The sequence below is a fragment of the Aricia agestis genome, chromosome 5 (genome assembly GCF_905147365.1).
Source record: "Aricia agestis chromosome 5, ilAriAges1.1, whole genome shotgun sequence".
Lineage (NCBI taxonomy): Eukaryota > Metazoa > Arthropoda > Insecta > Lepidoptera > Lycaenidae > Aricia > Aricia agestis.
The window spans coordinates 11,139,354-11,162,467 of record NC_056410.1 but is presented as its reverse complement, the minus strand read 5'-3'; the positions used below and the strand labels follow the sequence as shown (position 1 = coordinate 11,162,467).

Below are 23,114 nucleotides of genomic sequence, written 5' to 3'. Positions count from 1 at the left end.
GATCAAATTGTGAGGTTTTTCAGGTTTATTTTAAAATAACTGACCCAGCTCAACATCAACGGGTAGCGAATGAAACTTCATTTAAAGGTTTACTGATATTTTTATCCAATACAGTCTTTACCGCAGGGTTATAAGTATTAGTTTTTGGCAGTCTATGTATTTAAACCGTCAGAAACCGGCATAAGTTAGGTCAAGTAGTTACATGATAAGTGCTAGATATGAAACGCCCATTAAATATTAGCGACAGGCAACAAAGGAGCAGTTAGTGCTCAGTAATCTGGAGCTCACCAGAGGAAACGTGGGTCGCGGTCGTCCCAGTACTTTCCTTTATGATTCACTTTGTACTGTATTAAATAATATGTAACTATTAGAAAATATATTTAGTTTATACTTAATATAAATCCAATTTATTATCATTTATTACGATTTAAAAATTTAGGATAATTAATAGGCGATAATTAATAGGAGAATCATGATAATATAAATGCAAACGGGAACAAATTTTTGAGCTTATTTTATTTATATATTTATTTAAGGGAACTAATATAATAAAGAACCACCAAAAATGCTCTGATATCCTAAACTTGTTTACCAAAAAAAGATACTTACCACCAAAAAAGAAAGTCTAAAATTGCAATAATACCAGCTATTTTAGTCACATTATTTTGAATTGATGACTGTGGTTTAATTTAACTACTTAAGTTTCAAGATAGAGAATTAGCAAAATCAACTTTACCACTACCACCTACCACATGATATTATATGCATAATATTATAGTTTTGAATCCTGAAATTAAAATATTATATATAAAGGTGGGTTATGTTTTATTACACAATTAAATTATGTTATTGCAATTGTGCTATATTTACTAGGGGGACGATGTTGCTTGCGTCCGTAGGATTTACCACCTTTTCCTAAGACTCACCCTACATGTGTCCCCTGGGTGGTGCCAAACAAGCAACAACGCCGAGTCTCGGGCGGCGGTAAATAACCCGACCCCTCTTCGTGGCTTCCCACCGCGTTGACAGTGGCATACAGTGGCCATGAGGATCTCAAACAAATCACCTCTAAAAGACTGCCGTGGAAGGATCTGGGTACCCACCACGAGATATCAACCCAAGAACAACCCCAATGGATCAAGTATGTGACACAGATGCGATGTTGGACGATCCGGCTAACACCCGGCGCCGTCTGGTTACCGGGCCGGGCGGTGTGAAATAGACTACCGAAGCCTCTTCTAGGTTGAATTACCAGGACCCTGATAGAGGAACTGCTACTGGTGATGCCTGTGTCAGTAAGATTTCCATACGAACACAACGCCGTATTGCCACCTGGAACGTACGCGGCCTATCAAAAACAGGGAAATTGGAAATAGTCGAGAGAGAAATGGAGGAGCACAACATCAGCATACTTGGAATAACTGAGACTCACATGAGAGGCCAAGGACATTATACAACCACGAACGGTAACACTATATTTTTCTCGGGCCCTGACAACTCAAGTAGAAACGGTGTCGCCATCTGGATATCTCGTAGCTTAAACAAGTATGTAGCGGGATAATATAACCCCGTATCAGACCGCATAATAACTTTAAAGTTACACTCTCGACCTTGCAAAGTCAATATTGTTGCTGTATATGCACCCCACATCAAGTGCCGATGAAAGCCTCTGCGACAGCTTTTATTCCAGCCTTGAAGAAACCTTAGCTACGATTCCCAACCGTGAGATAACAATTATTATTGGTGACTGGAATGCGAAAATAGGTAATACACTCAACGATGACCACCTGCGTAACACTGTTGGCAAATTTGGACTTGGCGTCAGAAACGACAGAGGCACTAAACTCTTGGAATTCTGTATAGATAAAAAACTCACCATAATGAACACCTGCTTTCAACAACATCCCCGACGGCTATATACATGGATATCACCTGGTGATCGATGTCGTAATCAAATCGATTACATACTTATAAACAGTCGATGGAGATCATCGATCTCAAAAGTTAAGACATTTCCAGGCGCTGACTGCGGCTCCAACCACAATCTTTTGGTAGCTGATTTTGCGATTAAACTAAAGTCTGTAAAGAAAAATAACTCTGCACGACCCCTTATTCTGAATAAGACTGAAAAAGACAGTTTCAAACGAATTCTTGACGACGATATAACCGAACAACAATTACTGACGGTCCATGTAAATAGTGACAAAAAGTGGAAACACCTAAAAGACCAAATATTAAATGCTCACTTAACTGTGACTAATCCAATATCTAAAACACACAAGAATCTTTTCATAAATAGTATATGTGCAGAAATAGAAGAGCATGCCAATAAAATACAAAGTGCGGACCTTTTCAAAAAAGTTAAGCTCCTCTCTAAAAAGTTCAAAGCTAACTCATGGGTTATAGAGGATGAACACGGTACATCTTTACATGACTTTGCAGCAATAACAGATAGATGGCGAAACTACTGTCAAGAACTATATAAAAACCCAGAAATACGGACTGAAACGTTCGAGTGGGACAAACTGACATTGGAGCCTCCTATACTGTTATCGGAAGTAACTGCTGCTATATCCGCACTCAAAGCAAAAAAGGCTCCTGGGCAAGATCAAATAACTGCCGAGATTCTGACCACCACCACCACCACCATGGGTCCTGTAGCAGTTCGTTACTTTCATAGCATATGTAATGATACATGGCGGACCGGTGTATGGCCAAGCGACTGGACGCAATCTATTACTCTGCCACTGCATAAGAAAGGCTCTACTTCAAAGTGCGATAACTACCGAACTCTGGCACTCATATCTCACGCTAGCAAAGTGCTTCTTCACATTATAAATAATAGAATTCGTCATTTTCTTGACTGGCAGATTTCACAGGAACAAGCCGGCTTCGTGAAAGGCAAGGGTACTCGCGAGCAAATTTTAAACATCAGGCAGCTTATTGAGAAGTCATACGAATTTAATACACCTATCATCTTGTGTTTCATTGATTACAGCAAGGCTTTCGACTGTGTTGTGTGGTCTGACTTGTGGAGGGTCCTGAAAGAACTTGGCGTGCCGCACCACCTCATCGCTCTTATTCAGGCACTGTACAAGAGTAACAAAGGCGTTGTTAGGGTTAACAAGACCTACTCAAAACCATTTAGCTTTGGAAAAGGCGTCAGGCAAGGCTGCATTCTGTCACCAATACTCTTTAACGCCTACGGAGAGTATATAATAAGAAAAGCCTGCGAGGGTTGGAAAGGTGGAGTCTCAATAGGTGGCACCAAAATATCCAATATTCGCTATGCAGATGACACCACGCTACTGGCCGCAAGTGCACAAGAAATGGCAGAGCTTCTTGACAGAATGAGAAAGATAAGCTTAGAATTAGGCCTCAAGATTATCAACGCAAAAACCAAGCTAATGGTGGTTGATCGCACTGGCACATTAGATCTTGCAGGCCTGCTCGATTTTGAAATAGTCTCCGACTTTGTGTACCTGGGATCCAACATCAACAACACAGGATCATGCGACAAGGAGATCAGAAGACGTATAGGTATGGCCAAAAATGCAATGTCGCAGCTCCAAAAAATATGGAAAGATCGTAACATCTCCCGGAAGACAAAAATCAAACTTGTCTAGTTTTTAGTATTTTCCATATTTACCTACGGAGCGGAGACGTGGACTCTAAAGAAAGCGGACCGCGATCGAATTGACGCCTTCGAGATGTGGTGTTGGCGAAAAATGCTCCAAATACCATGGACCGCCTTTCGTACCAACGTCTCCATCCTTAGTGACTTAAAGAAAAAAACAAGACTGTCGTCAATCTGCCTACGTAGAGTTTTGGATTTCTTTGGTCACATCGCAAGAAAGGATGGCCATAACCTCGAACAGCTTGTGGTTACAGGCAAAGTTGACGGTCGCCGCCAAAGAGGCCGAAGCCCTATTAGATGGTCTGATCAAGTGCGCACAACTCTAGACACTGGCCTCCATGATGCTCTCCATTCTGCCAAAGATCGCCACATATGGCGTAATGTGGTCGTCACTAAACTCCAAAACGGGAATCACGACCCTCAGCAATGAGGAACACGACGCGAGGAGGAGGATATTTACTAGAAAAAGTCTATGTCTACTTGGATCGAATAATATTCAAAATTATTGGTTCGATTTGATAAAAATTGTGCGAAAACATCGATAAGACTACGAAAAAAGACCTTAATGTAGTTTTTTGTTGCCGAAACAAGTACGGTTGTCGCAAGATCTCATTCTATCTTGTATTTCCCTTTTGACTTGTTATATTTGATCCGAAATATTTGGTAAAAAAAATTGTTAATTATATTTTCATAAGATTATAGTGTAAAATATTATATAAAATAATATAAGGGATCTAGTAGAAACGAAATGAGTGGACCGTGCGCAATAAAATATTCATCGTCTTTTACACAACTCGCTACTAAATCAATAAGCCTTATAAACTTCGAAGCTGTTTCACAGTGTCTTACTGATGTCTATTGCGGCCTTTCTTTGTATTCATTTACTGAAAATAAAGACCTACTTACATAAATTAATATTGTGTTATTATAGCGTTCAAATTTTTCACTTTCGTTTTTAAAACTTACGAATATAACGATATAATATTCTTTTTATTTGTAGCTAAACAATAAACATACAAAGCCTTAATATGGCCACCGCGCTGTAGAAAAGATTTTTCTACTGTAGAATAAACAAATAGGCGAAAAACTGTCTGTCAGCTTGTCCCTAAAATCTATTATTTTGCATTTCTACTGATTTTATACTAAACGCTACGTTAAACGTAATTCAATTTGAAACTAGTACGTTAACTTTAACAGTTTCACCGCTATCCGATAATCTAAAAATATTTTAAATTTCTAAGAACCAGATTAAAACGCCCAGGTGCCTGAAATTTAAGGGCCGGGCGCTTTAAAAATTCCAAAACAAGACAATAAACTCGATTTTCCGTGAGAAACGAGAGAGATGGATAGCAAATAACTCGAACCTTCATCCATCAACGTTGGGCACGTTTTTATTAAAACGCCGTAAAATTGAGCCCCAAAAGATTGCGGCCCTCGAATGAAAAAAAATTTCTCCTTAGATTTGTTCCCTTCCCTTTTTCGTATCAATGATCACACAAAAAGGTAAGAAATCGATTTACCTGTACCTACTAAAACGTTTTTTACTCGCACTTGGTAAAACTTATTAAGTAATGGTCACTATATATATACTACACTACTTGCTCTACACTATATATACTATATAGGTATTACTTTTGCTCGAATATTTTCACAATAACTTTATTTTCTACAGAATATTAAAACACTTTAAAGACAAGATTTACATGAGACAATAACTTTCCCCTTGAGCTACGAAATGCAGCGGGGCTAAAATGGTCGCTTTGAAGAATGAATCATGTTATGATTCATTCTTTTTAAAATCGCAAAATGCAAGTCTGCTTGCAATTCATATCTAGTAATTCGTACTAATTTGACATATTTTGTCAGTTGACAGTTTTGACAATTCATTTGCTGAATTGATTGAGAGGAATTGCTAAATGTGACCATTTTAGCCCCGCTGAAGTGAGAATTTATTACTGTATTTAATTTTATACCTTTCTTACTATTAAAAAGACCTACACTAGTATACTAATGTTATAGCTAACTAATTTTTGTCGTAACCGGTCAACAACATCTGTATACACAACTGTGTATACAGATGTTGTTGACCGGTAACTTTTACGTTAAATATAACTATATTTATCAGTAACGGGATATAAATTTTAATATAATATACAAAAATAATGTAGGTACAGGGGGGTGAGCCAAAATCCTTTCGTTTTCGCTTCGCTATAGAATCGCCGATGAAAATGTATGTAATTGACATAAGCGTTCGTTAATATGACGTTGACGTTCGACTCGTCAGTCATTTCCATACATTTTGATCGGCGATTCTATAACGAAGCGAAAACGAAAAAGTTTCGGCTAAATGGCCCGGTGTAATATTCGGCCAAATATTTAAATATTTGGTCCGGGAGCTGTCAATCTAAAATGTGCCCTCATAGAGTGCGTGGATTTTTTGATGAAAATAGATAGTAATTCAAAACTATAGGAATTCGAATCGGTAGGTTTGCGTGGATTTGCAAAGCCGGAAGTTAGTACGTAAAAAAAATAGAAAATTTCTTTACCATAGAGAGAGAGAGAGAGTTAGTGTCTAAACACACTAGGCCGAAGTTACGCGGCGGAAATTCCGCATGATTACGCCCGCAGTGTATTTTAAATTACCGATGACACATTTTCCGTCGCGTTCCGTTCGTATATTGTATGCGTTTGACATTGCGGACGTAATCATGCGGAATTTCCGCCGCGTAATTTCGGCCTAGTGTGTTTAAACACTTAAGAGTAAAATTTATATTGGGACGTTTATCAGAATCTGATAGTTTAATCAATCGTACGTCAAACGGCTGTTATTTTCGTTCGGGAGGTTGGTCGAGGATATCTTGTACAAACATCACATAGGCCATACATCACGGACACCCCCTGGCTTTGTGTAGAGAACTGAATCAATAGGAGAATAGCTTTAAACGTATCCGCCGAATTTTCTGTTTCAGCTTTGCGCCTTGAATTTTTAAGCTATATAATTTTAAAGATGATAAAGAAAAGATTGAATAAAATGGAAAGTTTATTAACCTATAATAATTTATAAAATAAGTATATTACGATTGTTTTTGGCTATTACCTAAACGATAGCAAATTGTATATACCTAGTCACTACTGTATAGTTTAATATTCTGCATTTTTTTTAATGAAATAAGGGGGCAAACGAGCAAACGGGTCACCTGATGAAAAGCAACTTCCGTCGCCCATGGACACTCCCAGCATCAGAAGAGCTGCAGGTGCGTTGCCGGTCTTTTAAGAGGGAATAGGGTAATAGAGGAGGGTAGGGATGGGAAGGGAAGGGAATAGGGGAGGATAGGGAAGTGAATTGGGCCTCCGGTAAACTCACTCACTCGGCGAAACACAGCGCAAGCGCTGTTTCACGCCGGTTTTCTGTGAGAACGTGGTATTTCTCCGGTCGAGCCGGCCCATTCGTGCCGAAGCGTGGCTCTCCCACGTATATTCTATTCTATATATCTTCTATTCTAGATCAAAAACTTTACATCACTACAGCTTATATTAAAAACTAGCTGGCATGAATATCTCTAATTAGCCAGAACAGCTATGCGATGATTCGTATAGCTGTGAAACTGCATAACCCTTTTAAAGTGTGGGGTTGATTGACACACCGCATTGCCCTAGTTTAGAACAATGGACGAAATGCGAGTAAACATATTCGAGAGCTTTCGATACTATTTTCACGAGCTCAGATCAATTAAATACAACTAATCAGGTTTATACATATAGATACGGTATAAAAGGGTCTGGATAGTGACTAGACTCACTAGACAATCTTAACTAATGAATTCTTAGGGTTGATTCAGACCGCAACGCGACGCGTAGATGCATTTCTGGATCCGTCTACGCGTCGCGTTGCGTAATCCCGTATGGATTTGACAGATTTCAACTGCGTGAGACGTCTTGCGAATCTGTTAAATATAAAACTATTTGCTCGGTATTCGATAAAACACGAATAAAATGACATATTTCTCTAAAAAAGATTCCTAGCTAGATCGATTTATCGCCCCCGAAACTCCCTATATACTAAATTTCATGAAAATCGTTGGAACCGATTCCGAGATTCCAATTATATATACAAGAATTGCTCGTTTAAAGATATAAGATAAATTATGCATCTACGCGTCGCGTTGCGGTCTGAATCAAGTATCAACCCTTAGAGTTAAGACGCTATACCGTTTTCATGGTCTATGGGGTTTAAGAGCTTGGCTTGTCTCAATGGTCTTGGGTTGGATGAAACAACTAAAAATGTTGTTCTAATGTTTAGTTAAGAAAATGTAGACTGAACACCTGATTGTCTGACAAGAAATATGATTCATGGTATTTAAAAATTAGGCGGTCTCTTGCAGTTGCCGGTCGTGTTGGTCATCCACTCCCACTAGGTTACTCGGAGAGTAAAAGAAAAGAAAATGCTCTTGAACACTGCGCCGACACTTGAACACTATTTAAGCTACTCCCGTGTATCTATGCTAATTTTATAAATGCGAAAGTGTGTCTGTCTGTCTTTTAACTCTTCAGGTTAAAACCGTACTAATACACTATCGAAGTACTAGCAATATTGAACGTTATCACTCATCATACCATCAAATCGCATTAATTAATTACGAGAAATTATGTCCTCCTAACTAATTGATACTTGATATAGAGTTTAATAAATATTTCCAAAAAAGGACTTTCTTTTTGATAAACTATTTCTATTTTGTTCATAGAACGACGAAGCCGTTCCTCGGAGAGTACCTAATCATCAAATTATCCAATAAACTATAGCCTCTCTCCCCCGAGGTTTTATACGTTGTTTACTCAAACAGATCTCGCGCTAAGAAGATAAATTATTATAGAGATACACTCTCGTATTATCCTTGTTTACCGGTTTACGCCAAGGACACAAATAAGTCTTAACAATAAAAGGATAAAAAGTCTGATTCGACCTGTAAAATAATATTTCTTTTGTGTTTTCCTTAGTTGTAATTTAACCCTTAGAGAGAATTCAGGTGATCACCTTTAGTTTTTGACGAAATGAATATTAAAAAGTAAATTCCTGGCATAAAATACAGCCCGTTAAAAATTTGGATGGGACCGCTATTCATTAATATAACAAGTACCAAAACAGAATATATATTCTACTAGATGTCCCGCGCGGCTTCGCCCGCGTAAATTAGAAATTTTACAGAATCCGTAGGTACATTTTCCCATAAAAAATATTTCCCCCGTTTTTCCCACATTTTCCTGAGTTTCTTCTGTCGTATTAGTCTTAGAGTAATAATATAATATAACCTTCTCGATAAATGATGAGACTTACTCGATAAATGATCTATCTAACACTGAGATAAGTTTTTAAATCGGACCTGTAGTTTCTGAGATTGACGCGTTCAAGCAAACATACTCTTCAGGTTTATAATATTAGGTAGATATAGATTTTTTTTAATTATCGCTTGACAAACTCGAGTCTCGATCTAAAAGACTATGAAATGGTATAATATGGTAGTGATGATGATGATGACGATGATGAAGAATGTAATTTGCATAGTAGCATATGCTTTCTGTTCTTAAAACAACGCCGAAACTCCCAAACTTGTATCTATAAAGAATCAGGAATTCTCTCAGCACCTTCCGAACCACGGTATACCAGGTATATCTCGGTGCAAAATCTTACTTGTTGGTAGCATATGCTTAGAATACTTCTCACGAAACCGAAGTCACCATATGTTTCCCTATAAGTTTTGAGGAGTTCCCTCGATTACTTATGGATCCTTCATCAGATCACCACTTTTCTGAATATAATACCAAATTGGGATGATACCCTATATACCAAAAGAAAAATTTTGAAAATCGGTTAACAAACGGCGGAGTAATCGTTGAATATAAGAAAACGAACATAACACCTCCCCCATTTTGAAAGTCGGTTAAAATTGTAGCCTATGTGTTATTTATTTAATATTTTAATCAGCATATGAATTGAATAACAAAATTTTTTTCAAATTAATCGTAGCACCATCTGTCAGGACAAACTAAAATTGAAATAGAATAATATTGAATGCGATGATAGCGCCGTCCGCCGGATCTAATGTAAAACATTCCAAAATCAACAACTCCTTATAAATAAGAAATTAATTGAAAAAACATTTTCCAGTAGACCAAACTGTAAATCTAAACCATTCTCGAATCTCCACGAACACACACAAAAAATTTCATCAAAATTGGTCCAGTCGTTTAGGAGGAGTTCAGTCACATACACACGCACACAAGAAATATATATATTAAGATGTTATTAATTCATGTCAGATTTTAGTTTCTAAATTACGATTTTGAATTCAGTGTTAAACTCACGTATCAGTGACTAATGAAGCTTTCGGGTGCTTATCATGCATAATTAATAATTATGCACCAAAGTCCAAACTATTTTCAAGTGGTGCATATAATATGCTTGTTCAAAAATATTCGTGAAAAGCTACTAAAGTACACTCATTATAGAAGTAGTTTCTGTCTACGAATGCAGAATACAAATTCATGGAAATCACAATATTTTACTTGGTAGAAAGCTTTTTATGTACCATCGAGGAAGTTGATTCCTATGCAATTGACAGACCAACGTTATTTGGTCGAATATGTCAATTCAATGTTAATTGTGATCTCTCAGCTAGGTTTGACGTAACTACTTTGGTCCCCGATTTGCATAGGAATCAACTTCTCTGATAGTACATTGTACGGGTTAATGATTTAATTCGAGATATTAGCTTCTGATTGTCCTACCCTCAGAACAGGAAAATAAGGGCCTACCTAGCAGTAAAATTCTGTTGTGCGCCGAACAATCGTATCTCAATTTCAAAATTATACTTTTGTAGATTAAGTCTGAATGTTACTTATTAAAAATTAAAATATCGCTGTATTTCTAACCGTAAACAAGTCATTTTTAATTACAAAACGTCGTTCTACAGTGGCTATAGTTCAGGAAAATCTAAAGGCACGTGCTAAAAGAGAAAATCATCAGCTTTTAGTTTGCTCCTACGTAAAGAAAATGAAAGGACAACAAAGTCAAAATTTACATAGCGCAGTAACCGAGTTTAAAGTTATTGTGACCACAACTTTATTAATTAAAATTTGCTCGTGTTTAACATAACTATTATATTTAAAGTGTTGGATATTTTTTATTAAAATGCAATAAGTATCTAATGATGGACACTGGACACATTATATTATGTTTATTTCTAGACTAATTTCTCGGATATAAATAAATATTGTGTGAAGTGACATAAAGGTATAGTGACATACAGTAATATCAACTCGGATATATCAATCGTAGTCGTAACGTAACCGCCTCGCCCCGGAATGCTGAACGGTTGAAGGAGATAATATGGTTACGATACTTATCCGAGTTGAAAAGTGTGTTTGACCTTTAAGAGGATACACCAGGGGCGAGATACACCGCAGAGCGCGATAGAGACAACACGACAAAAGTTCTAATTAAAGAACAGAAAATCTTCGATTCGTTGTCCGCTGATTCCTTCTCCAAAACTTTACCTATTTAAGTACTTTTTTCATTAAGAATTAAAGCAAGGCTTGAGTTGTGTTCCTATATATATTTTTTTTATATTTTAGCCAGTTTTGTTTTCTGGGTGTTTGAACACAGAGAAAAATCTTGCCATTTTTTTGGGTTTTTGGACGTTCTTATCTTTTTTAATAATAAAATTATGAAAAAAAAAGAAAACATAGGGACATGCTAATAGTGGCCACAGATATTCAGGAAAAAAATCCTAACTCTACCGGCATTATCCAGGGAGGAAACAGGGGACAGCGTTTGTATGGAAAAACGACGGTGTGGACTGCTCTTAAGAGTGTCTTGATTTGGTTTGGTTGTTAATATTTTGAATTTTACATTTTTACCCCAAGAAACGCACACTATGTTAGAAATCCCACGCGGTGCTGAGCATGTATACTTAATTTATTGTTTGTTGGCGAGCATAAGAGTATCTCGTTTCGGCGTTTATTTCCAGCAGCTGTTCAAAAATTCATGACCGCAGCCTGCCAACTCGCGCTACAGATTAAATTATAAAACACTTCGAATCCACGTTTCTCAGTTGTAACTACGTTATGTTTCGTCACTCCGAATTTTAAGTACACTGCTAAATTTTTAATTCTCTCACTAATAAAGACTTACAGTGCTTAGTGTCTAAACACACTTGTCGAAGTTCCGCGGCGGAAATTCCTCATGATTACGTCAGCAATGTCAAACGCATACAATATAACGTGACGGAATTTCGGCATGGTGTGTCATAGGTAATTTAAAATACATTGCAGGCGGAATCAAGCCGAACTTCCACCGCGGAAATTCGGCATAGTGTGTTTAGACACTTATGCTATGACGTTATAGTTATTAAATGTCTGATAAATACTCGCAGACCGACCGGACTGGACTCGCTTTGTGTATTTCAGCCTGCGATCAGTCCGAGCAGATTCGATCGGCCTCCCCGGCCTAAAGTAGATAAGCTAAAATAAGTAGACTATGTAAGTACGGTACCTAATACGGTAAGTTTGTTGTGGATAAAATACGTAATTTTGTATCTACTTACTTTGCTAGGTCCGAACTCCGAATTCAACTAAGAAATGCTGGCCCAGTTTTGTGCAATGATATACAAATCCACATTCGTTGACTGAATAGGCGCACGGCGCACCCCGTAGAGATTGAAGAGTGTTGGCAAATCTAGTCTGTCTAAAAGTCTAAAAGTAACTAATTGGCTAAATTACAAATTGACGTAAGCTATTTATATATCTTATATCTTTAAACGAGCAATTCTTGTATATATATATATATATATATATATATATATATATATATATATATATATATATATATATATATATATATATATATATATATATATATATATATATATATATATAATTGGAATCTCGGAATCGGCTCCAATGATTTTCATGAAATTTAGTATATAGGGGGTTTCGGGGGCGATAAATCGATCTAGCTAGGAATCATTTTCAGAAAATGTCTTTTTATTCGTGTTTTATCGATAATCGATAAACTGAAAAATATGACTCTTCCTGACATCTATTGGCGAATAATAATACTATTTTGTTAGCAACTAATTGTTTTAACGACCGGCAGATGGCGTTATTAAGTAACACGAAGTCAATGAGTGTTTGCTATACCGAGCAAAGCTCGGTCATCCAGGTACTTTTCTTTGTAATCGATATCAGTCGATATCAAATGAAATCAGACAATGAAATAAAGTTCAGACTAAATATGTTGTAAAGGTTCCATGACTAATGACTTCTATCGTAAAACACTCTTTGATCTTTCTTAATATTTTAACTATTCACATTACCAGGATATTTAGTCTCGTTACATTCGATAATTTCGACAGCAAAGTCAATAATGTATTGGACTTTACGTGTCACGGCGGTTGCATTGCCTTGTTTAAATCCAATTGGATTCCTAGCTTAGTTTCCATAAATAATAATATGGTACTAAAACACGTGTTTGTAAAACCTTTTCTTAGTACCTAGGTATACTTAATCTCTTACAAAGTTTTAATTAATGTTTACATATTAAGAAAATATGCATTTACCTACAATAAAATATTTGTATTAATTAACAAAACAAAATTGTAACAAAAAACCTACTTCATATTTTAAGTGTTGTAAAACGTCCAAATATTTTTGCCTTTATTCAGACCATGTTTAAAAGGCTATTGACCTAGAAAGCTGTGTGCAACGTGGATTTATTCTTCTGCAGAAAACTGAAAGAATTTGTAATATTACTTGGGTACGAATTTTCTATTATTTTCGCACATGTTATACTTATTTTTTGTAATTTTTTTTACTACAACGCTATTGAGAACGTTCCTTATAATACGTAAGCTATAATAATTGTAAAGTATAATAGATATCTTTGCTGTAACAAAATGTGATCTCCGATTTTCAAAACGTAAAGCGGAGTTTGTTACAAATAAGATTCGAAAGGCTAGGTAAATTAAGTTTAATATCGCCTAAATTAGTAATTTTAAAAAGCAAGTTTAACAAATTAAGGCGGGTCCCTCAGAAACAACTAATAGGAGCCCCTTTCATTACAAGCACTTACAGTCCCCGAGCCTCGCTTCATACTTAGTTAATTACACGGCTTAGTAGCAATTAGACTTTACGTCTTTAACGGAATAGTCAATTAATAGAGGATTATGTTTCTATTGCCAATGAAACGGCAAGCGGTGGCTCGTTCCTATAACATTATTTACTAACTCTTTATAGCTTTTTTACTAGAAAAAATAATTCCGATTTCCGCGCAAATAGTAGATTTTACTATTATATTCCACAATCTTGAGCAATTTGTGGTACACTTTACGAAAAAACTATCTTGCCTACTGATTTGTGCTTTTAAATAGTAAATTTTATTTATAATATGTAGATGTGTTATCATCGGTCACTCAAGGTTCGGTTTCTGTTAAAATATTTAAAAAAACTGCCATAAAGATTATTACCACGCAGAAAAACGACGCGCGCTCTCACAAAGCTCGGCTTTTAGTTAGTTCATAGTAATACAAAGGATATTTATAGGAACACAAAAAATTATTGTAGGTATGTCTGCTATCCCTTCAAGCCTAAGCCACTGAACTGAAACAGAGACTGATAGTTTTTTATGTTGGAAAAGTATGAGGTTCTCGCGACAAATAAGATTCTAAGAAAACGACGTTGCGGGAAAATTTGCTAATGATAATAATAAATTATCCCACCAAAAACAGAAACGTAAAAATGGAAAGCCAAGTTCAATACAAACATTATTCTTGTCTATGGACTTCGCTGTAAAAAGGATGGAGATTGCATTACAGCAGTTTTTTCATAAAGTTATTGAACATTTTAATTCCGATAAAAACTAGCCAAGTCAAATCTAATCTAGTTTAAGATCTCACATTATTTAAATAGTTAACATCAATTGTTATAGATATTCAATAATGCAAAGAAATACACTCTAATTATTTCTTCATAATGTTACACAGACAGACACACTTCATAAAGTCACCTTCTATTCATTTCATAAAGTTTCTTCACTTCACAAATAAAACATATTTACGGGGAGCTCTCATACAGTAAACGTGTTTTTTGGCCTTTTTTGCTCAAAATCGACAATGGCAGCCGGTGGGTACTTGAAATGTTCACAAAATCTTTAATATTTTTTTTACTTTCCTGATTTAGAATAAAAGTAAAATAAAATAAATATTTGAGGAGTATCTCCATACAAAACACACAATTTTTGCGTAGTTTCGCTCTGTCTGACTCGCACTTGATCTTTTTTTTTCCTACGCTTACAATTACCGAGCTGGTTTCCAAATTTGAGTCTTCTACGTTATCTGGAACTGGGTTAGAATTTTGATCTATAGGTCAGTCAGTCAGTGATAAAAATGTAGATTTTTGGACATTAATATCTTTATAACCGTTTGAGCTATGTTTATGAAATTATTTAGATCATATATTTATCTCGCAAGTCTCATTATAATATTATGTGCCAAATTTGAAACGTTTATGTGAAATAGTTTCTGAACTATGAGGGGGTCAAAAGTAGCTGCAAATGGTTCGTGTAATATTACACACGGTGCTGCTCGCCAGTTCTGTTATGCTGGAACTTGGCTTGACACGCTACCGCGTGTCTAGATATAATATTAGATACTTAATAATTAGTACACTACTGGGAACGTGTGCGATGATGCAATGGACTGTGTCGCCAATCTAAATATCGCGTCGTACTGTTAAAATATGTTTTATACCTACACTTACTGAATGATTGATTGATGATTCTATATGGGGGGGGGGGGACGTTGAGGTATGAAACTCGTGAGAGCGACCGATCGCTCCCGTAACTCGCTACGTCCATGAGCCAAGCCACCGCTTGCCACTTTTATCGTTTTTAGGGTTCCGTACCTCAAAAGGAAAAAACGGAACCCTTATAGGATCACTTTGTTGTCCGTCTGTCCGTCCGTCCGTCTGTCAAGACCCTTTTTCTCAGGAACGCGTGGAGGTATGAAGCTGAAATTTATATCAATTACTCAGGTCTACTGTCCCTTGAAGCTGTGAAAAAATCAAACTTCTAAGCCAACGCAATCAAAAGATACAGCCGTTTATGCCGCAAATTTTCGACACTTGCAAGGGAATCAAAACCTACAGGGTGCTTCCCGTGAACTCAGAATCTTGAAATTTGGTACGAAGCAACGTCTTATAGCATAGATAAAGGAAAAATTACGAAAACCATAAATTTTTAGTTACATCACATAATATATTTTTTTTTAATAATTTTAAACTTACTACCCATTTCCTCATAAACGCGTAGAGGTATTAAATTGAAATTCATACCAAATACTCAGGTCTATAATACCTTTAAGCTGTCGGAACCCTCGGTGCGCGAGTCCGACTCGCACTTGGCCGGTTTTTTTTTATTTTATTAAGAATCAACAAGAAAATTTCCGTATGCCGTTTTTATTTTTTAAAGTGAGACTAAACGATTCCTAGTGTAACGCTTAGACCGAGGTCGGAAACTTTGAAGAGACTGCATTACATTGTTTAGAGTAAATACCGCGCACATCCACTATTCACAGCAGCCTCTTGACCTTTTTAAAACGTATGTCATCAATGCCTGTTGAATACAAAAGATGGCCTATGTCAAAGCAACTGGCAACCAGAACTCATAAAGTGACTAGTAATCTTTGCCAGAACTCCTATTCTCGTACTTTCTGATTGATTTTTATTTTTAACCGACTTAAAAAAAAGAGTTTATCGACGCGTGTGTATGTATCTAATATTTGCAGAACTGCCCAATTGTCTGCACAAATGTGCCTTTCAAAAGTATAATGTATGTATGTTTTTATGTTTGTGTTCGCATATCTCCGTAACTTCAAGTCTGATTTGAGTAATTTTTTTTTTTGTGCTAGTTATAGTTCAACTTAGGGAATACTGCAAGTTTTATCAAAATCGGTTCAGTAGTTTTCGAGATAGGGAATTTTAATTCTGAATTACGTACAATTATGAAGTCGTGTTTATCTTTTTTATAAATAGGTACTATTATTTCAATTAAAATGCGTTAAAACCGAGACTACATCTAAAGTATATTAAAACGTTGTTATTGTGACATCATTTTTCATTCACTATTTTGCAAATTAATCATAATATGATTTCAGAGAGCCCGAGAGACATGCTAAGGCTGTTTTGGGACCCACAAAGATAAATTAATATCTAATAATGTTATAATATCTATGGACGCTTCACACCGCTTGAGTCTGGCCCCGTGCTAGTTAGGTACCTTCAACATCTATGGAATATGGATGCCAAATGAATCAGAAGAAAATAGGAGTACGGAAGGATTCTAATTTTCCCTACCCAACAAAACGGGAGACAGCAAAAGTTGCAATAACCGAAAGTAAAAAAACTAAAGGAATGTAAACTATAAAAATGAAGAAAAAATGCTTGAAAGCACAGAACGTTGTTAATGCTTTACTTCGTCAACGCAAAACGCGTCTCTCGATTTACAAAGTAACCTTTTGTTCTTTCTTTGACCAGAAATCGCACTCCCAGAGAACATTATCACCAATGTACCTAAACAAAGGCAACCTATTTAAACAAACCACTAATCCTTCATCATTTGTTTTTACGTGGGAGAGCCATGTTTCGGCACGAATGGGCCGGCTCGACCGGAGAAATACCACATTCTCACAGAAAACCGGCGTGAAACAGCGCTTGCGCTGTGTTTCGCCGAGTGAGTCAGTTTACCGGAGGCCCAATTCCCTTAGCTATCCTCCCCTTTTCCCTTCTCTTCCCATCCCTACCCTCCCCTATTACCTTATTCCCTCTTAAAAGGCCGGCAACGCACCTGCAGCTCTTCTGGTGCTGCGAGTGTCCATGGGCGACAGAAGTTGATTTCCATCAGGTGACCCGTTTGCTCGTTTGCCCCCTTATTTCATTTTTAAAAAATGTATTATTTCATCCTATTTTTATTGGTTTTGATGGTACTACTAATTACGTCTTGCTGCTTACAAAACAAGAACCACAATAAGAGCTTTGCATAAGCTCTCGTTGTGGTCACCTGTGGGAATGGCATTGGAAAACGATTAACTTTGTCTTCTTATTTCTAATTGAGCTAGATAACTGAATACCTTAGATTCTATTATAAAGTAAATTATGCATTAGTACATACAGTCAGGGGCTTGCCGTTAAAAAAAATATGATTTACGTTTATAAGTTCAGTTAAGTTGTAGACGAGGAATATGGCAATAATTAGAAACCCTTAAACAATTATCAGGTAAAATAATACTGAATGCTACACAATATAATATTATAATATGTCATAATATGAGATATAATACTTATTATCCTTGCTGAAAAGTGAAACCATTTTTAATAGATCGTCTTTTCATGGAAATAATTATAGCAATTTTGTATTAGTATTTACTTTATGATATTGTGAATGTAAATACCAAAGAAATGTGTCTAAAGTATTCTCACAAATTACGTCTTATAAATACGAAGCGCACGAATATGAGAAAAATATTTTCGTAATATTCTTTCAGGTGTAGTACCCGCGCGGCGGCGAATCGTGTTTTACTTACAAGAATATTACCGTCCCATTTTAATAAATCATACGAGTCATAAATCTGCTTAAGAATTCAGGAGCGACGCTGAATACAGATTATTTTGTGACGACACCATCAATTACAATTAAATTATGTTTAATTATCTTTATTGTCATTAAAAATTATTAATAGATAATGAACAAATCGAAATAACAAGTCACGATAAATAATGACAGAAGTCATCACTGAACAGTGTGGTGTTTGCACCTGGAGGTGTCACTACGGTGGTGTGTGATGGTGCAGCATGGTGTTCGTGGTGCTACTTACCATGGAGCATGTTAGCGGGGTGGTTGGCGTTGGCGGGCACACGCGGACCGACTGTTGCTCGCGGCCGGGCCGCGGCGGCGCGCGCAGGCCTGGCGCCCGGCCCCCGGCCCGCCTGGCCCCCGCGCGGACCCTACCTCGGATTATACCGTCAACTCTATCCCGCCATCCCATCGACGTCCCTTTGTCTTGAACGTCACGCTCGTCGGTTTAACGGTCGGTCGTGTACAGTGTCGACTCTCGAGTCTCGACGCGTTCCACCGAATCACAAGCTCTTGCATAACGATTTCAAAAATCACATGCTGAATAAATAAAGTAGAGATTTGGTTGGTAAGGCTAGAAAATAATATAGTCTTATACCACTCATATGCAACTAATAAAGAAGAGGTGAGTTTGGGTTGAATAGATTCGGAATATTGTATACTTAAACTTATACCAGACAAAGGATAGGATGATTCGGATATTCGTCAATAAACAATTATATTTTGACATATTGGATTAGTTATTTGACTAAACTAGACCACTCCGCAACCACAATAAACATAACTACGTATTGATACATTGAAATATTTTTATAGACGAGATTATTCAAAGATTATTTTGATTAGCTTTTATATTATTAAAACATCAATAAAATCAGAACCAACTTCAATCGACCGACCTACCTAATAAATAACCTACGTTAAAAATGAACCTATAAAAATATTATATTACCTACGTTAAAAATGAATCTGTACAAATCGTAACAGAAGTTTACACCAGCGAGCACCACTTGAGACGAAAGTTGCGCAACTTCAAGAAAACATCCTATCTATTTCACAAAAGCTGCAATTACAACTTAGAGCTTCTGGGATTGTTGAGTCTCACGAGAAAATTATCTTTTACTCAGTTTTCTAATTTTAAGTCATGACTTGCTCTGCGGATATTATAAAGAGTTAATAAAAACCTTGAATTATCTTATAAATTATATAAAATTCTCGTGTCAAAATGTTACTTACCGTACTCCTCCGAAACGACTTTACTGATTTTAACCAAATTTTATATGCAGCATATTCAGTGGGTCTGAGAATCGGCTACTGGGTACTTTTTATATTGATAAGTGCATTTGTTGAATAAATAATAGTAAATTATTACAACTCGAGACTGACTACGACCATTGTTTGTGTGACGAATAGCGATATTTAGTCACTTCAACAAAATAATATGGGCGAAATACTTTATATGGCAAAACAACGTTTGCCGGAACAGCTAGTAAAATATAATTTAAGATTTCAAGATAATAATTGTTTGAACTTCTATATCATTATTAGACGGAAATTATCAATGACGAGGAAATTCACTATAAGATCATATTATACTTTGTAATTTTATATTATGCAATATGCATACAAAATCTCTGTTTACAATCAAAAATGTTCGATCTCTAAAAGTAATTTTAAAATACTGCTATTAGACTTGATGGTATAGATATTATTTAAAGTTTGAACTTAAAATAATATCTATCGATAATAATCGATGATATTCTGTGCCTATTTTCATTCAACCAATTTTTTTTCAAGTTACTGTTGCCTACATAATAAATTAATTAGGTGTGTATCCGTTCTGCAGTCTCAAACCGGAATAAATGTTCCATCCCTCCCTTCCTTCATGATTTCTACGTAGAGATTCCCTCTACGTAGAAATCATGAATCATGGCAAAATTAATCACTACATTTGCTACGATTTTTGTAGCCGTAGCGCGTACCACGTGACATCTACGCGGCTCGCGGCCCGTAGCGATCACGTGGTATACGTGCTACGCCGTAGAGTGTAGGGTCTACGATTTATTTCATAGTTTGCATTGCATACTACGAAATGCGAATAGCTTGTATTGCTTGTCGACTGTCGTTCATATTTTAAAACGAAATTAAGTAAGATTGGGCAGGTCCCGATCCGATCCTACGTCATCTGAGGGCCTAGACAAGCGGCAAGCGATTATCGTAAACGCCAACGCCAACGCCACAAAATGTATGGGATTTGACATTAGTATTCGCTAGCGAGGCGATGACTTATGTCAAATCGCATAATTTTTTTTTAGCGTTAACGATAATCGCTTGCCACTTGTCTACTAGGGCTGGTCGGTTTATGTAAATTTCAGCCGAAGTTTATCGGCTAACATTGACTTGATATACCATATTATATTACGTATCACCCTACGAATAATAAAGACTAAGGAAAAGTAACTCCGTCAAAAAACATGCTCCACAATACTTGTCAAAAAAGTATTGTGGAGCATGTTTTTTGACGGAGGTCGTACCTTAGGTACACATTTCAATACATTTGCAATATTGAGCGGTACTAGGCTGACGTTACATGACAGATCAAAAGGAACCAAATTTAAAACGGTAATAGTATGGGAGTTACGATTCCGGAGACGATCAAACGGTTTGATTCAAACCTTACGTGTTTGATGCAACCGTTTGATGTCGGTTTGAACGGTTTGACAAACGACACTGCGCAGTTTCATTCAATACGCGCTGTCGAGTACACGTCTTGCGATGCAGAAGATGCTCTAGATTCTAGAACGAGGATCACGATTTTCTTATGTTTATAACGTTAATGTCCTCTGTCAGAAGAGAAAAAAAAAGATATACATGGGAGAGCCATGCTTCTGCACGAATGGGCCGGCTCGATCGAAGAAATACCACGTTCTCACAGAAAACTGGCGTGAAACAGCGCTTGCGCTGTGTTTCGCCGAGTGAGTGAGTTTACCGAAGGCCCAATCCCCTAACCTATTCCCTACCCTACCCTCCCCTATTCCCTTCTCTACCCTCCCCTATTCCCTTCTCATCCCTACTCTCCCCTATTACCCTATTCCCTCTTAAAAGGCCTGCAACGCACCTGCAGCTCTTCTGATGCTGCGAGTGTCCATGGGCGACGGAAGTTGCTTTCCATCAGGTGACCCGTTTGCTCGTTTGCCCCCTAATTTCATTTAAAAAAAAAAGACTGGTCCAAAGAATGGTATGGACTATGGACTAACATAATATCGTTTTACCCACGAACATCTACAGAAAGTGCTAGAAACTACAGCTTCTTTTTTTTTTTTTTTTTTTTTTTAATGAAATAACGCAAACGAGCAAACGGGTCACCTGATGGAAAGCAACTTCCGTCGCCCATGGACACTCGCAGCATCAGAAGAGCTGCAGGTGCGTTGCCGGCCTTTTAAGAGGGAATAGGCTAATAGGGGAGGGTAGGGATGGGAAGGGAATAGGGGAGGATAAGGAAGGGAATAGGGTAGGGGATTGGGCCTTCGGTAAACTCACTCACTCGGCGAAACACAGCGCTAGCGCTGTTTCACGCCGGTTTTCTGTGAGAACGTGGTATTTCTCCGGTCGAGCCGGCCCATTCGTGCCGAAGCATGGCTCTCCCACGTATATCTTTTTTTTCTCTTCTGACAGAGGACATTAACGTTATAATTCTTCTTCATAATCCAGCACTAAACTAAAACGGGTTTTATCAAACCTTCAAACGCGTCGGAACACGATCAAACGGCGCGTCAAACACAACGAAAATATGAAATTTCATCAAACAAGCTTCAAACACGTAAATGTTTGACAAACCGTTCCAACTATAATACCATTGGAATGCACTCATCTTACTTCTAAAAATTTCGTACAGAGACGTAAACTGATAACTTGTACTACGTCATTAAACCTACGTGGTTTTTCTGTTAGTACTAAATTATAATTTTTTTCATCTTGTATTAATAAATAAATAATAAAAAAAAAAAAAAAACTAGCTTTGTAAACGATCAAATCGGTTTGAGTCAAACCAAAATTTACGTGTTTGAGTCAAACCGTTTGATCGTCTTCGGGGCCCTTTAGTTTTTATTATTCGTAGGTATTGAACCCAATATTGCCATTACTGTAAGGTATCTACAAAAACCTACAAAATATTCAGATACTTACATAATATTTACCTTACCTTCATATTCATATTGTACATGACTCATGAACACGTAGAAAAGAATTTTACGCCTTCAGCGGGACCGTGAACCACTAAGGCTTCTTACAGACGAACGCCACTTGCCAAGGGCAAAAACAACAACAGCCGCCGAGACGTTGACGGCAGCAGCCGATAGTTGGCGTCGCTTGCAGTTGCGGCGTGCCGCATATAACGGTTTTGTCGGGTTATTTTAGTACAGGAGCCAGTTCCAAAATGACTCCCTATGAAGAAATATTGTTATTGCTTTGACACCGCTGTCGTCGTCGGCAACAACAAAAAAGAAAGGCGTGTTTATTACGGATTGAAGAGATAGTAATATTATAATGCACAGAGCATTTTATTTTCGAATTATATAAAGTGGTATTTTAATAACTTACAACAATTTGGAAGCCTCAATCTTGCTGGAGCTCATTTTCTATTTCTATTATTTTATATTGGCCTATTAGCAGTCAACTAACAATATGGCACAACTGCGAGCGTCGTCAACTGTCGACGGCTGCCGGCGATCCGTCCGTCGAATCCGCGCGTAAACGTTAACTGCAGGGTTCCAGTGGGTTTTAAACTTTAACTTCACA

General features: G+C 37.0%; 1 protein-coding gene across 1 annotated transcript in view; it reads right to left on the bottom strand.

The window, feature by feature from the left end:
- The window catches only part of LOC121726987, a 111,440-nt gene extending 92,839 nt beyond the window's left edge, over nt 1–18,601 (bottom strand). Inside the window, exon 1 of the mRNA XM_042114654.1 lies at nt 18,559–18,601. The gene's annotated coding sequence lies outside the window, so the exon portion shown is untranslated. The remainder of the gene's footprint in view (nt 1–18,558) is intronic.
- Between the last annotated feature and the right edge of the window lie 4,513 nt (nt 18,602–23,114).